The 13148-nt window shown below is 61.0% G+C and overlaps 2 non-coding genes across 2 annotated transcripts; both read left to right on the plus strand.

Moving 5' to 3' along the window:
- Nucleotides 1-7998: 7998 nt before the first annotated feature.
- LOC142796076 (small subunit ribosomal RNA) lies at nt 7999-9813 on the plus strand. The gene has a single exon (XR_012893527.1). It is a non-coding gene; the product is annotated as a small subunit ribosomal RNA (ribosomal RNA).
- A 1719-nt stretch (nt 9814-11532) lies between these two features.
- On the plus strand, nt 11533-11685 carry LOC142796074 (5.8S ribosomal RNA). Its single transcript, XR_012893525.1, has one exon. It is a non-coding gene; the product is annotated as a 5.8S ribosomal RNA (ribosomal RNA).
- The last annotated feature ends 1463 nt before the right edge of the window (nt 11686-13148 follow it).

A 13148-nucleotide genomic window follows, 5' to 3' on the forward strand; every position in this document is an offset into this window, starting at 1 on the left:
GCGCCGCCCCGGCTGACGCGGTTTTTGCCGCCCCGGCTGACGCAGTTCGGACTTAGCACTTTTCGGCTGTGCCTGGCTGGCGGCCCACTCACTCGATCGCCATGTCTGTTTGCCACAGTTTTCCCGGTGGTGCCGCACCCGGGCTCGCCCCGGCTGACGCGGTTTCGTGCCGCCCCGGCAGACGCGGTTTTCGCGCCGCCCCGGCTGACGCGGTTTCGTGCCGCCCCGGCAGACGCGGTTTTTTGCCGCCCCGGCAGACGCGTTTTTTTTTTCTTTCGCCCCGGCTGACGCAGTTTTCGCGCCGCCCCGGCAGACGCGGTTTTCGCGCCGCCCCGGCAGACGCGGTTTTTTGCGCCGCCCCGGCTGACGCAGTTCGGACTTGGCACTTTTTGGCTGAGCCTGGCTGGCGGCCCACTCACTCGATCGCCATGTCTGTTTGCCACAGTTTTCCCGGTGGTGCCGCACCCGGGCTCGCCCCGGCTGACGCAGTTTTCGCGCCGCCCCGGCTGACGCGGTTTCGTGCCGCCCCGGCAGACGCGGTTTTTTGCGCCGCCCCGGCTGACGCGGTTTTTTGCCGCCCCGGCTGACGCAGTTCGGACTTGGCACTTTTCGGCTGTGCCTGGCTGGCGGCCCACTCACTCGATCGCCATGTCTGTTTGCCACAGTTTTCCCGGTGGTGCCGCACCCGGGCTCGCCCCGGCAGACGCGTTTTTTTTTTTCTTTCGCCCCGGCTGACGCAGTTTTCGCGCCGCCCCGGCTGACGCGGTTTCGTGCCGCCCCGGCAGACGCGGTTTTTTGCGCCGCCCCGGCTGACGCGGTTTTTGCCGCCCCGGCTGACGCAGTTCGGACTTAGCACTTTTTGGCTGAGCCTGGCTGGTGGCCCACTCACTCGATCGCCATGTCTGTTAGCCACAGTTTTCCCGGTGGTGCCGCACCCGGGCTCGCCCCGGCTGACGCAGTTTTCGCGCCGCCCCGGCTGACGCGGTTTCGTGCCGCCCCGGCAGACGCGGTTTTCGCGCCGCCCCGGCTGACGCGGTTTTTGCCGCCCCGGCTGACGCAGTTCGGACTTAGCACTTTTCGGCTGTGCCTGGCTGGCGGCCCACTCACTCGATCGCCATGTCTGTTTGCCACAGTTTTCCCGGTGGTGCCGCACCCGGGCTCGCCCCGGCTGACGCAGTTTTCGCGCCGCCCCGGCTGACGCGGTTTCGTGCCGCCCCGGCAGACGCGGTTTTCGCGCCGCCCCGGCTGACGCGGTTTCGTGCCGCCCCGGCAGACGCGGTTTTTTGCCGCCCCAGCTGACGCAGTTCGGACTTAGCACTTTTTGGCTGAGCCTTGCTGGCGGCCCACTCACTCGATCGCCATGTCTGTTTGCCACAGTTTTCCCGGTGGTGCCGCACCCGGGCTCGCCCCGGCAGACGCGTTTTTTTTTTCTTTCGCCCCGGCTGACGCAGTTTTCGCGCCGCCCCGGCAGACGCGGTTTTCGCGCCGCCCCGGCAGACGCGGTTTTTTGCGCCGCCCCGGCTGACGCGGTTTTTTGCCGCCCCGGCTGACGCAGTTCGGACTTGGCACTTTTTGGCTGAGCCTGGCTGGCGGCCCACTCACTCGATCGCCATGTCTGTTTGCCACAGTTTTCCCGGTGGTGCCGCACCCGGGCTCGCCCCGGCTGACGCAGTTTTCGCGCCGCCCCGGCAGACGCGGTTTCGTGCCGCCCCGGCAGACGCGGTTTTTTGCGCCGCCCCGGCTGACGCGGTTTTTTGCCGCCCCGGCTGACACGGTTCGGACTTTGCACTTTTCGGCTGTGCCTGGCTGGCGGCCCACTCACTCGATCGCCATGTCTGTTTGCCACAGTTTTCCCGGTGGTGCCGCACCCGGGCTCGCCCCGGCAGACGCGTTTTTTTTTTTTTTTTCTTTCGCCCCGGCTGACGCAGTTTTCGCGCCGCCCCGGCTGACGCGGTTTCGTGCCGCCCCGGCAGACGCGGTTTTTTGCGCCGCCCCGGCTGACGTGGTTTTTGCCGCCCCGGCTGACGCAGTTCGGACTTTGCACTTTTTGGCTGAGCCTGGCTGGCGGCCCACTCACTCGATCGCCATGTCTGTTTGCCACAGTTTTCCCGGTGGTGCCGCACCCGGGCTCGCCCCGGCAGACGCGTTTTTTTTTTTTTCCTTCGCCCCGGCAGACGTGGTTCCCCCCCCCCCCTCCGTCTTTCTTTTTGTTTTTTTTTTTCGCCGCGGCTGAAGTGGATTTTTCGGTGCCTCGACGCCCCGGTAGTCGCGGTTTTTCCGTTTCCGCACGGCCCCGGCTGACGCTGCTCGGTCACAGTCGCCTTTTGTGGTGATTGCAGACTTCTTGAGCGCGGGTGTTTTTTTTTTTTGTTGTTGTTGTTGTTTTATTACGCATTCGCTCCAGCAGACGCTGTTTAGACTTTTTGTTTCCTCTTTTATCCTGCGACGAGGTGACGAGGTTTATTCGGTGCCCCGCCGCCCCGGCTGAAGTGATTTTTCCTGTCCCGTGCCGCCCCGGCTGACGCGGTTGGGACTTCGCGTTTGTTCGGCCGCCACGGGTTTTGGCGCACTCGCTCGGTTGCTTGTTGTTGCCACTTGTTGCGAACCCAGGTTTCTTGAGCGAGCGCGGGCGTTTTTTCTTCCTTTCTTTCTTTGTTCTATGTGTTAGCGAATCGGCCTTTAATATCACACGAGGACTCACAACCAACAATTTTCAGTTTGAAGTGTAAAAAATCTGCAGGTGTTGACGTAACTGACTTGCCCCGTACCCTTGAGTACATCCATGAAGTTCTCGTAGTACTACTAAATCGCATTATTCCAAGTGGAGAAATTCCCATAAACTTGCAAACCTCTACACGAAAATCGGTGCGCGTGATAAAGTTGAAAATTATCGTCCGATATCAAATGTGCCTTCTATAACACAAATTCTAGGAAAAAAAAAAAAAAAAAACACTTGTTCGCCGTTTTCTGCGCCGTGACTGGCAGCACTCCGGCGAAGCGAAACGGGGTCGATTCGAGCACGATATCGGCGTCTTTCGACGTGCTCGCCGGCGACCGTCGCACGAGTACGTCGCACGAGCGCGTCTGCCGGGGCGCCGTTTGCGAAGCCGACGCAAAAGTGGGAACCGCCGCTCGGATGATCGCCGCTTTCGGCAGAGTGAGTGTTGGCACTCCGGGGAAGCGAAACAGCGTGAATGCGCCCACGAAATCGGCGTATTTTGAAGTGCCCGCCGGCGACCGTCGCACGAGTACGGTAAACCGCGTCAGCCGGGGCGTAGTTCGGGACGCCGACGAAAAAGTGGGAAGCGCAACTCGGATCTTCGCCGTTTTTGCAGGAGTGAGTGGCGGCCCTCCTGCGAGACCAAGAAGCATCGATTCGTGCACGAATTCGGCGCCTTTCGACGTGATCGCCGGCGACCGTCGCTCGAGTAGGGCAAACCGCGTCTGCCGGGGCGGGCTTCGGGACGCCGATGCGAAAGTGGGAAACGCTGCTCGGATGTTCGCCGTTTTTGGCCGAGTGAGTGCTGGCACACGGGCGAAGCCAAACGGGGCCGATTACGGCACGATATCGGCGTCTTTCGACGTGCCCGCCGGCGACCGTCGCACGAGTACGGTAAACCGCGTCAGCCCGGGCGGAGTTCGGGACGCCGATGCGAAAGTGGAGAACGCCGCTCGGATCTTCGCCGTTTTTGGAGGAGTGAGTGGCGGCACTCCGGAGAAGCCAGGGAGCGCCAATTAGCGCACGATATCGGCGTCTTTCGACGCGCTCGCCGGCGACCGTCGCACGAGTAGGGCAAACCGCGTCTGCCGGGGCGGGGTTTACGACGCCGACGCAAAAGTGGGAACCGCCGCTCGGATGTTGGCCGTTTTTGGCAGAGTGAGTGCTGGCACTCCGGCGACGCGAAAGAGCGCGAATGCGCCCACGAAAGTGGCGTATTTGGACGTGCGTGACGGCGACCGCTGCAGGAGTACGAAAAACCACGTCAGCCGGGGCGAGCGACACACGGCGGTCTGGGTGCTTATCGCTGCTATTATAGGGGCACCCCGGCAGACGCAGAAAAAAAAAAAAAAATTTTCGACCTTCTTTTTTGCTGGTCGAGCTCGGGTAACCCAGGTCGCAATGGGAGCCGCGCACGAAAGCGGCGTCGCGAGACGCGTTCGCGGTCGCTAGTCGCACGAGCTCGGCAACCGCGTCAGCCGGCGCGGAGTTCGGGATGCCGACGGCTAAGTGGGTACCGCTGCTCGGATGTTCGCCGTTTTTGGCCGAGTGAGTGCTGGCACTCCGGTGAAGCCAAGGAGCGCCAATTCGTGCACGATATCGGCGTCTTTCGACGTGCCCGCCGGCCACCGCCGCACGAGTACGGCAAACCGCGTCTGCCGGGGCGGGGTTCGCGACGCGTACGCAATAGTGGGAACCGTCGCTCGGATGTTCGTCGTCTTTGGCCGAGCGAGTGCTGGCACTCCGGCGAAGCGAAACGGGGCCGATTCGGGCACGATATCGGCGTATTTCGACGTGCTCGCCGGCGACCGTCGCACGAGTACGGCAAAGCGCGTCTGCCGGGGCGAGGTTTGCGACGCCGACGAAAAAGTGGGAAGCGCCGCTCGGATCTTCGCCGTTTTTGCAGGAGTGAGTGGCGGCCCTCCTGCGAGACCAAGAAGCATCGACTCGCGCACGATATCGGTGTCTTTCGACGTGCCCGCCGGCCACCGCCGCAAGAGTACGGCAAACCGCGTATGCCGGGGCGGGGTTGGCGACGCCGACGCAAAAGTGGGAACCGCCACTAGGATGTTCGCCGTTTTTGGCAGAGTGAGTGCTGGCACTCCGGCGAAGCGAAAGAGCGCGAATGCGCCCACGAAAGTGGCGTGTTTGGACGTGCTTGACGACGACCACCGCAGGAAAACGAAAAACCACGTCAGCCGGGGCGAGCGACCCATGGCGGTCTGGGTGCTTATCGCTGCTATTATAGGGGCACCCCGGCAGACGCAAAAAAAAAAAAAAATTTTTTTCGACATTCTTTTTTGCTCGTCGACCTCGGGTGACCCAGGTCGCAGTGGGAGCCGCGCACGAAAGCGGCGTCGCGAGACGGCTTCGCGGTCGCTAGTCGCACGAGCTCGGCAACCGCGTCTGCCGGGGCGGAGTTCGGGACGCCGACGGCTAAGTGGGAACCGCCGCTCGGATGTTCGCCGTTTGTGGCCGAGTGAGTGCTGGCACTCCGGCGAAGCCAAACGGGGCCGATTCCGGCACGATATCGGCGTCTTTCTACGTGCTCGCCGGCGACCGTCGCACGAGTACGGCAAAGTGCGTCTGCCGGGGCGGGGTTTGCGACGCGTACGCAATAGTGAGAACCGTCGCTCGGATGTTCGTCGTCTTTCGCCGAGCCAGTGCTGGCAATCCGGCGAAGCCGAACGGAGCCGATTCGGGCACGATATCGGCGTCTTTCCACGTGCTCGCCGGCGACCGTCGCACGAGTACGGTAAACCGCGTCAGCCGGGGCGGAGTTCGGGACGCCGATGCGAAAGTGGGAAGCGCCGCTCGGATCTTCGCCGTTTTTGGAGGAGTCAGTGGCGGCACTCCGGTGAAGCCAAGGTGCGCCAATTCGCGCACGATATCGGCGTCTTTCGACGTGCCCGCCGGCCACCGTCGCACGAGTACGGCAAACCTCGTCTGCCGGGGCGGGGTTTGCGACGCCGACGCAAAAGTGGGAACCGCCGCTCGGATGTTCGCCGTTTTTGGCAGAGTGAGTGCTGGCACTCCGGCGAAGCGAAAGAGCGCGAATGCGCCCACGAAAGTGGCGTGTTTGGACGTGCTTGACGACGACCACCGCAGGAAAACGAAAAACCACGTCAGCCGGGGCGAGCGACCCATGGCGGTCTGGGTGCTTATCGCTGCTATTATAGGGGCACCCCGGCAGACGCAAAAAAAAAAAAAATTTTTTTCGACATTCTTTTTTGCTCGTCGACCTCGGGTGACCCAGGTCGCAGTGGGAGCCGCGCACGAAAGCGGCGTCGCGAGACGGCTTCGCGGTCGCTAGTCGCACGAGCTCGGCAACCGCGTCTGCCGGGGCGGAGTTCGGGACGCCGACGGCTAAGTGGGAACCGCCGCTCGGATGTTCGCCGTTTGTGGCCGAGTGAGTGCTGGCACTCCGGCGAAGCCAAACGGGGCCGATTCCGGCACGATATCGGCGTCTTTCTACGTGCTCGCCGGCGACCGTCGCACGAGTACGGCAAAGTGCGTCTGCCGGGGCGGGGTTTGCGACGCGTACGCAATAGTGAGAACCGTCGCTCGGATGTTCGTCGTCTTTCGCCGAGCCAGTGCTGGCACTCCGGCGAAGCCGAACGGAGCCGATTCGGGCACGATATCGGCGTCTTTCCACGTGCTCGCCGGCGACCGTCGCACGAGTACGGTAAACCGCGTCAGCCGGGGCGGAGTTCGGGACGCCGATGCGAAAGTGGGAAGCGCCGCTCGGATCTTCGCCGTTTTTGGAGGAGTCAGTGGCGGCACTCCGGTGAAGCCAAGGTGCGCCAATTCGCGCACGATATCGGCGTCTTTCGACGTGCCCGCCGGCCACCGTCGCACGAGTACGGCAAACCTCGTCTGCCGGGGCGGGGTTTGCGACGCCGACGCAAAAGTGGGAACCGCCGCTCGGATGTTCGCCGTTTTTGGCAGAGTGAGTGCTGGCACTCCGGCGAAGCGAAAGAGCGTGAATGCGCCCACGAAAGTAGCGTATTTGGACGTGCTTGACGGCGACCGCCGCAGGAGTACGAAAAACCACGTCAGCCGGGGCGAGCGACCCACGGCGGTCTGGGTGCTTATCGCTGCTATTATAGGGGCACCCCGGCAGACGCAGAAAGAAAAAAAAAAATGGGGACATGGCGTGCGTCACCGTGCGGCTTCGCAGCGTTGCCGAAGTCGCCGAGCCCTTCGACTGAGCCGAACGGCGGACAGGGAACGTTGGTCGGCCGTTCTAACCTGTCGGTGCCACGCCGAGACGTCGTTAAGGAAAACCGCGTCGTGGGCCTCTACGACGCCGTCGAGTCGTTGTACGTTTGGTGTCCAGCGTGTCGGCGGCGAGTAGCGGACACGTCGTTCACGACTTCGGTCTTTCGCAGTCGACGCGAACTTGCGGAGAGTCGTGGTGCCTCACGTTTTCGGCAGAAACCGCGGCGGAATTTTCCCGTGCGTGCGCGCACGACCTCGGTGCTGTGCCGTCAGCGTAGTGTTGCACAAACTCGTGGCCTACCCAAGGTGCGGTACGTTTGCGGCCGTATCCTCGGTGGGAATTTCGTGAGTAGGGTCGCAAATTCTACGACCTCGGCGGGTTTGAGAGCGACGTAGACTTGTGGCACGCTCAACATGCCACACGTTTCGGGGCACACCCGCGGTGAAATTTTCTCGAGTACGCTCGTATTAGGGCCCAAGGAGGTCTGGGTACTTATCGCTGCTATTATGTGGGGGTTCTCGTGAGCGGCGTACGCGAAAGCGACCGGGTGTCTGATATGCGGCGGGCTTCGGCCTCGTCAAGCGTGTCCTCGGGTCTGCTCCAGGGGAATCCACGGCAGTCGTCTGCAGCCTCATCCGCTTGATGCGTTAGGGGCTGGTTGTCGGACGGTGCCGTTTTACCACGATATCGAGGTGTGTTCCGTGTCGTCCTCGGGCGATTCAGATGCGAAAGCGCCGAAGACGCGGGCGTGACCCGTCGTCTGGCGGCTTTGCAGTCTCGGCTCCGTTGCTAGTTCCGGCCGGTCCACCGACAGTGCAGCGGGCTTGGGCAACCCGCACGGCGCGACCGAGTCGATGCAACGAAAAAGAGCGAGCATGAACGTGCTTCTTGCCGCACGGCTCCCACTCGTCTTTCGGGAAGGTTGTGCCGTAGCGAGCTCGAACGCCGTCATCTCGGAGTGCAAAATAAGCGTGTTGGGGCGCCTGAAGGTGGCCTCCGCCGCACACAGACTGCGTCCGGCCCGCCGAGGGCGAGGACGGACGCGCAGTCGAACGATTACCTGGTTGATCCTGCCAGTAATCATATGCTTGTCTCAAAGATTAAGCCATGCATGTCTAAGTACATGCCGAAATAAGGCGAAACCGCGAATGGCTCATTAAATCAGTTATGGTTCCTTAGATCGTTTCTTCCTACTTGGATAACTGTGGCAATTCTAGAGCTAATACATGCAGTGAGCCTGGAGCCCTTTGGGTAACGGGTGCTTTTATTAGACCAAGATCGATCGGGTTTCGGCCCGTATTGTGTGGTGACTCTGGATAACTTTGTGCTGATCGCATGGCCACGAGCCGGCGACGTTTCTTTCAAGTGTCTGCCTTATCAACTTTCGATGGTAGGTTACTTGCTTACCATGGTTGTTACGGGTAACGGAGAATCAGGGTTCGATTCCGGAGAGGGAGCCTGAGAAACGGCTACCACATCCAAGGAAGGCAGCAGGCGCGCAAATTACCCACTCCCGGCACGGGGAGGTAGTGACGAAAAATAACAATACGGGACTCTTTTGAGGCCCCGTAATTGAAATGAGTACACTCTAAATCCTTTAACGAGGATCAATTGGAGGGCAAGTCTGGTGCCAGCAGCCGCGGTAATTCCAGCTCCAATAGCGTATACTAAAGCTGCTGCGGTTAAAAAGCTCGTAGTTGGATCTCAGTTCCAGACGAGTAGTGCATCTACCCGATGCGACGGCTCGGACTGAACATCATGCCGGTTCTTTCTTGGTGCACTTCATTGTGTGCCTCGAGATGGCCGGTGCTTTTACTTTGAAAAAATTAGAGTGCTCAACGCAGGCGAGTCGCCTGAATAAACTTGCATGGAATAATAGAACAAGACCTCGTTTCTGTTCTGTTGGTTTTTGGAATACGAGGTAATGATTAAGAGGGACGGACGGGGGCATTCGTATTGCGGCGCTAGAGGTGAAATTCTTGGACCGTCGCAAGACGAACTACTGCGAAAGCATTTGCCAAGAATGTTTTCATTGATCAAGAACGAAAGTCAGAGGTTCGAAGGCGATCAGATACCGCCCTAGTTCTGACCATAAACGATGCCAACCAGCGATCCGCCTGAGTTACTCAAATGACTCGGCGGGCAGCTTCCGGGAAACCAAAGTATTTGGGTTCCGGGGGAAGTATGGTTGCAAAGCTGAAACTTAAAGGAATTGACGGAAGGGCACCACCAGGAGTGGAGCCTGCGGCTTAATTTGACTCAACACGGGAAAACTTACCCGGCCCGGACACTGGGAGGATTGACAGATTGAGAGCTCTTTCTTGATTCGGTGGATGGTGGTGCATGGCCGTTCTTAGTTGGTGGAGCGATTTGTCTGGTTAATTCCGATAACGAACGAGACTCTAGCCTATTAAATAGGTGCGGGGTTCCCAGCACCTTACAACCTTCTTAGAGGGACAAGCGGCTCCTAGCCGCACGAAACAGAGCAATAACAGGTCTGTGATGCCCTTAGATGTCCGGGGCCGCACGCGCGCTACACTGAAGGAAGCAGCGTGTCTTTATCCCTGTCTGAAAAGACTGGGTAACCCGTGGAACTTCTTTCGTGATTGGGATAGGGGCTTGCAATTGTTCCCCTTGAACGAGGAATTCCCAGTAAGCGCGAGTCATAAGCTCGCGTTGATTACGTCCCTGCCCTTTGTACACACCGCCCGTCGCTACTACCGATTGAATGATTTAGTGAGGTCTTCGGACCGATGTCCGGCGCGGCCTTTCGGTTGCGCCGGTCTGTTGGAAAGATGACCAAACTTGATCATTTAGAGGAAGTAAAAGTCGTAACAAGGTTTCCGTAGGTGAACCTGCGGAAGGATCATTAACGGATTGTGAAGGGTGAGCGCCTCAGCTGCGTCTGCGCCCGACACTTTCTGCCGCTGACCCCGTTTGGACGCGGGGTCGGCTTTTCCCCACGGGGCTGCCTGAATGTGGAGCGGCACCCCGTGACAAATTGTTGCGCCCAGCGGACGCCAACACCGCGACCTTGGACGGTCGGCCAGGTGGCGGACGCGGGTACAAACGGCGCAACGCACTCATAGGTCGGCTTTCGACCCGCCACTGCACCGTGGCTCGAAGCGCTCGAAATGCGCGACCCGACCGCTGCGGGACCGCCTAGTACTGTAAACAGGAGCGGCGGAGCGCGAACGGCGAGTCGTGGTTACGTCGGTAGAAGGCGAGGCTGCGCGTTCCCGAAACGCCAGCCGAGTGCCCTCCCGACCGTTCGAGCGTGCAAGAACGAGACCCGACAATCGCGCGGCGACTGCCAAGTACGAGAGGAACGGCACAAGCGTCGGCGGTCGGTCAAGGAACTGGCGATGTGACGGGTCCGCTGTGCACCAGTGCATACCGTCCCGCCGTCCGCGGCAAGCGCCTCCGCGTCCTCGGGTGACGGAGGCTGCCGGTCGGTTCTTGCAGGCGAGGGATCTCGCTGGCACCGGTTCGCGTTGACGCGCGGCCGGTCATGGCACGGCGATGCGACGGCCGAGGTGCGCAGTACTCGATGGAGGAACCGCACGCTCCGATGACCGTCCCGCCCTCCGCGGCGTATGCGTACCGACCGTAATGGTTGCAGCAGCGCCGGCCGGCTTTTGAATTCGCCACACGAAACACGGTGCGAGATCGCGGTTAGGGGAGCGTCGACGTTGCCAGGCGTTTTGCTTGCTGCCGAGGGAAAGGCGGCACGGCCACGTCGCGCTCGTCGCGATTAGCGGGTCTGCGCGCTTTGGGAAGGTGCCGCAACGACTTGCCGAAAGAGGAAGCACGGAAGAACGAGGGACTTGGACGTCCCGACAATTGAACGCACTTGCGGCCAGGCCCTTGCTGGCTTCGTTCTTCCGCCTCGAGTAGGCTCGTACGCGGCTCCGGCGCCGAAAGTGGTCCTTGGCACCGACTTCGGTGGACGTGGGAAGTGCCGCGCAAGTACGGCGCGCCTGGCTCCACCTGTTGGCTAAAGTAGGCAGCCGGATCGGCATTTTGGTGTGCGGTGGCAAACCGTGGATGCGAAAAAAGCTTGTGCGATTTCGTGGAACAAAAAGCGGGGGTCCCCCTTTTTATGCGGAGGAGACCGACCCGCCCGCCGTGGTGAACCGCGACGCCACGGTAAAAACGGGAGAGGCTTGTCGATGGGACCGTGCATCCCGCGCTCCACGGAGGCCGGGAGGCGGCCGCCCGAGGAAATGTGTAGCCGTCGAGGCCCGCATCTGCGTGCACTCTTATCCAAATGGGTGTACCGCAGGCATTTTCTGGTTAGGCGGGCCAATGAGAGCGAGCACACAACGATACCTACGGGTCCGGCTTGGAGAACCGGCTTCGACGCCTCCCGAGTATTTATAGAGGGGTGGACCACGAAAGCACTCGCAAGTAGCGGAAGCGAAACGCCGTCCGAAACACACCGTTTGCTCGATTTGCGGCAGCCGAAAAAGGCGCGGCAGAGTTTTGGAGTCCAAGCGTGCGCTGAAAAGCGCCCTTCTTGGCCACTGTTTGGCCGAGTGCCAGAAACGTTTGGTTTTGACTGTACGGAATTGAACAAACACTTTTTCACGACTCTAAGCGGTGGATCACTCGGTTCTCGGGTCGATGAAGAACGCAGCCAGCTGCGAGACTTGGTGTGAATTGCAGGACACACTGAGCACTGATTCTTTGAACGCACATTGCGGCCTTGGGTCTTCCCTTGGCTTCGTCTGTCTGAGGGTCGGATCACATATCAAGAGAGCCTTCGGCGCACAAGGGAACGTGAGCCGTCGACTCGTTTTGACCGCGTCGGCAACACGGACAGCACGCTGAACACCTCACAGCGAGCGCCAACAGCGGCCACTCAAGGGCGAGACGGTGGCGACCGTCGTGCCAGAGCCCAACCGAAACGGGGGCGACCGACTGCATTGAGGATGTGGCACCTCGTTGAGACCGCCGCAGGACTTCGAGTCGGAAGGAAGCCTGCAGGGAAAGTGCGGTCGAGGTTGCGTACTCCTCTCTGCGACCGGGCGCGCAAGAGCTGCGAGAGCCACGGACGCGCAACTTTAACGCACGGTAAACACGAGGAGCGAAAGCCGGCCAGCAAAGCTTCTCCAGCCGTGCGCAAAGTGCGCGAGATCGCAGCCTTGCGTTGCGCTTGTTGCCCTCGAAGTAAGCAGGGTGTCCCGTAGACCGGGCGCTCGAACACGCTGCGGGGCCGTGCCTCCTCCAGGCTTTGCCGCGCGAACAGGGAACGTTCGCGCGCAAAGCGCAGGGAGGTGAGGAGGCTGCGCCCGACGTTTGCGGTTCGCTGCGTACGCGGTTGATGCGGAGAGCACGGCGCGACGACTTGCCGCGAAGCGGAAAAAGTCTCCCGCACGAGTTGGCGAAACGTTGGCGAAGCTTAAGGCGTTCTCGTCGTAGTCCGCCGTCGGTCTAAGTGCTTCGCAGTTCCCGTCCCGTTCAAAAAACTGGGCCACTCCAGTTGGGGCGGGGGCGACGCTACACGAGACGATGCCTCTCGCCAGGCTGCGTGGCTGCCCTTGCGGCGGCGGCGACTGGCCTCGGCGGTGTTTGGGCTTTCGACACGGTCGTTTATCACGCAACTGCTCGGACGACGCACGCGCGCAGCGGAATGCCGCTTGCCAGCCTTGTGAAGATGTGACCCTGTACAGGGTTGCGGGCGCACTTGGTAGGGCGTCGTACTCGGTTCGCGATGGGTTTACGAACGTGTCCCGTCACTTCCACGTCACACCGGTTGTGCGCCGCACGCGTGCAGCGGGGAAGCCGATTGCCAGCCTTGTGAAGAAGTGGCCCTGTACAGGGTTGCGGGCGCACTTGGTAGGGCGAGCGCACGCGGTCGTGCAGGAAGTTGATGGAAGCGAATGTATCCGCTGTCGACCTCAGATCAGGCGAGACAACCCGCTGAATTTAAGCATATCACTAAGCGGAGGAAAAGAAACCAACAGGGATTCCCCGAGTAGCTGCGAGCGAAACGGGACCGAGCCCAGCACCGAATCCCCCGTCCTTGCAGGCGGTCGGGAAATGTGGTGTATGGGAGGCGACGTTCTCGGGTGTTTGCGACGGTGCAAGTCCCCCTGACAGGGGCTTGTCCCAGAGTGGGTGCCAGGCCCGTCTCCGCCGTTGCGCGCCCGGGATGGAGCCTCCCGTGAGTCGGGTTGCTTGAGAGTGCAGCCCTAAGTGGGT

Source organism: Rhipicephalus microplus, unplaced genomic scaffold (genome assembly GCF_043290135.1).
Source record: "Rhipicephalus microplus isolate Deutch F79 unplaced genomic scaffold, USDA_Rmic scaffold_1079, whole genome shotgun sequence".
Classification (NCBI taxonomy): Eukaryota; Metazoa; Arthropoda; class Arachnida; order Ixodida; family Ixodidae; genus Rhipicephalus; species Rhipicephalus microplus.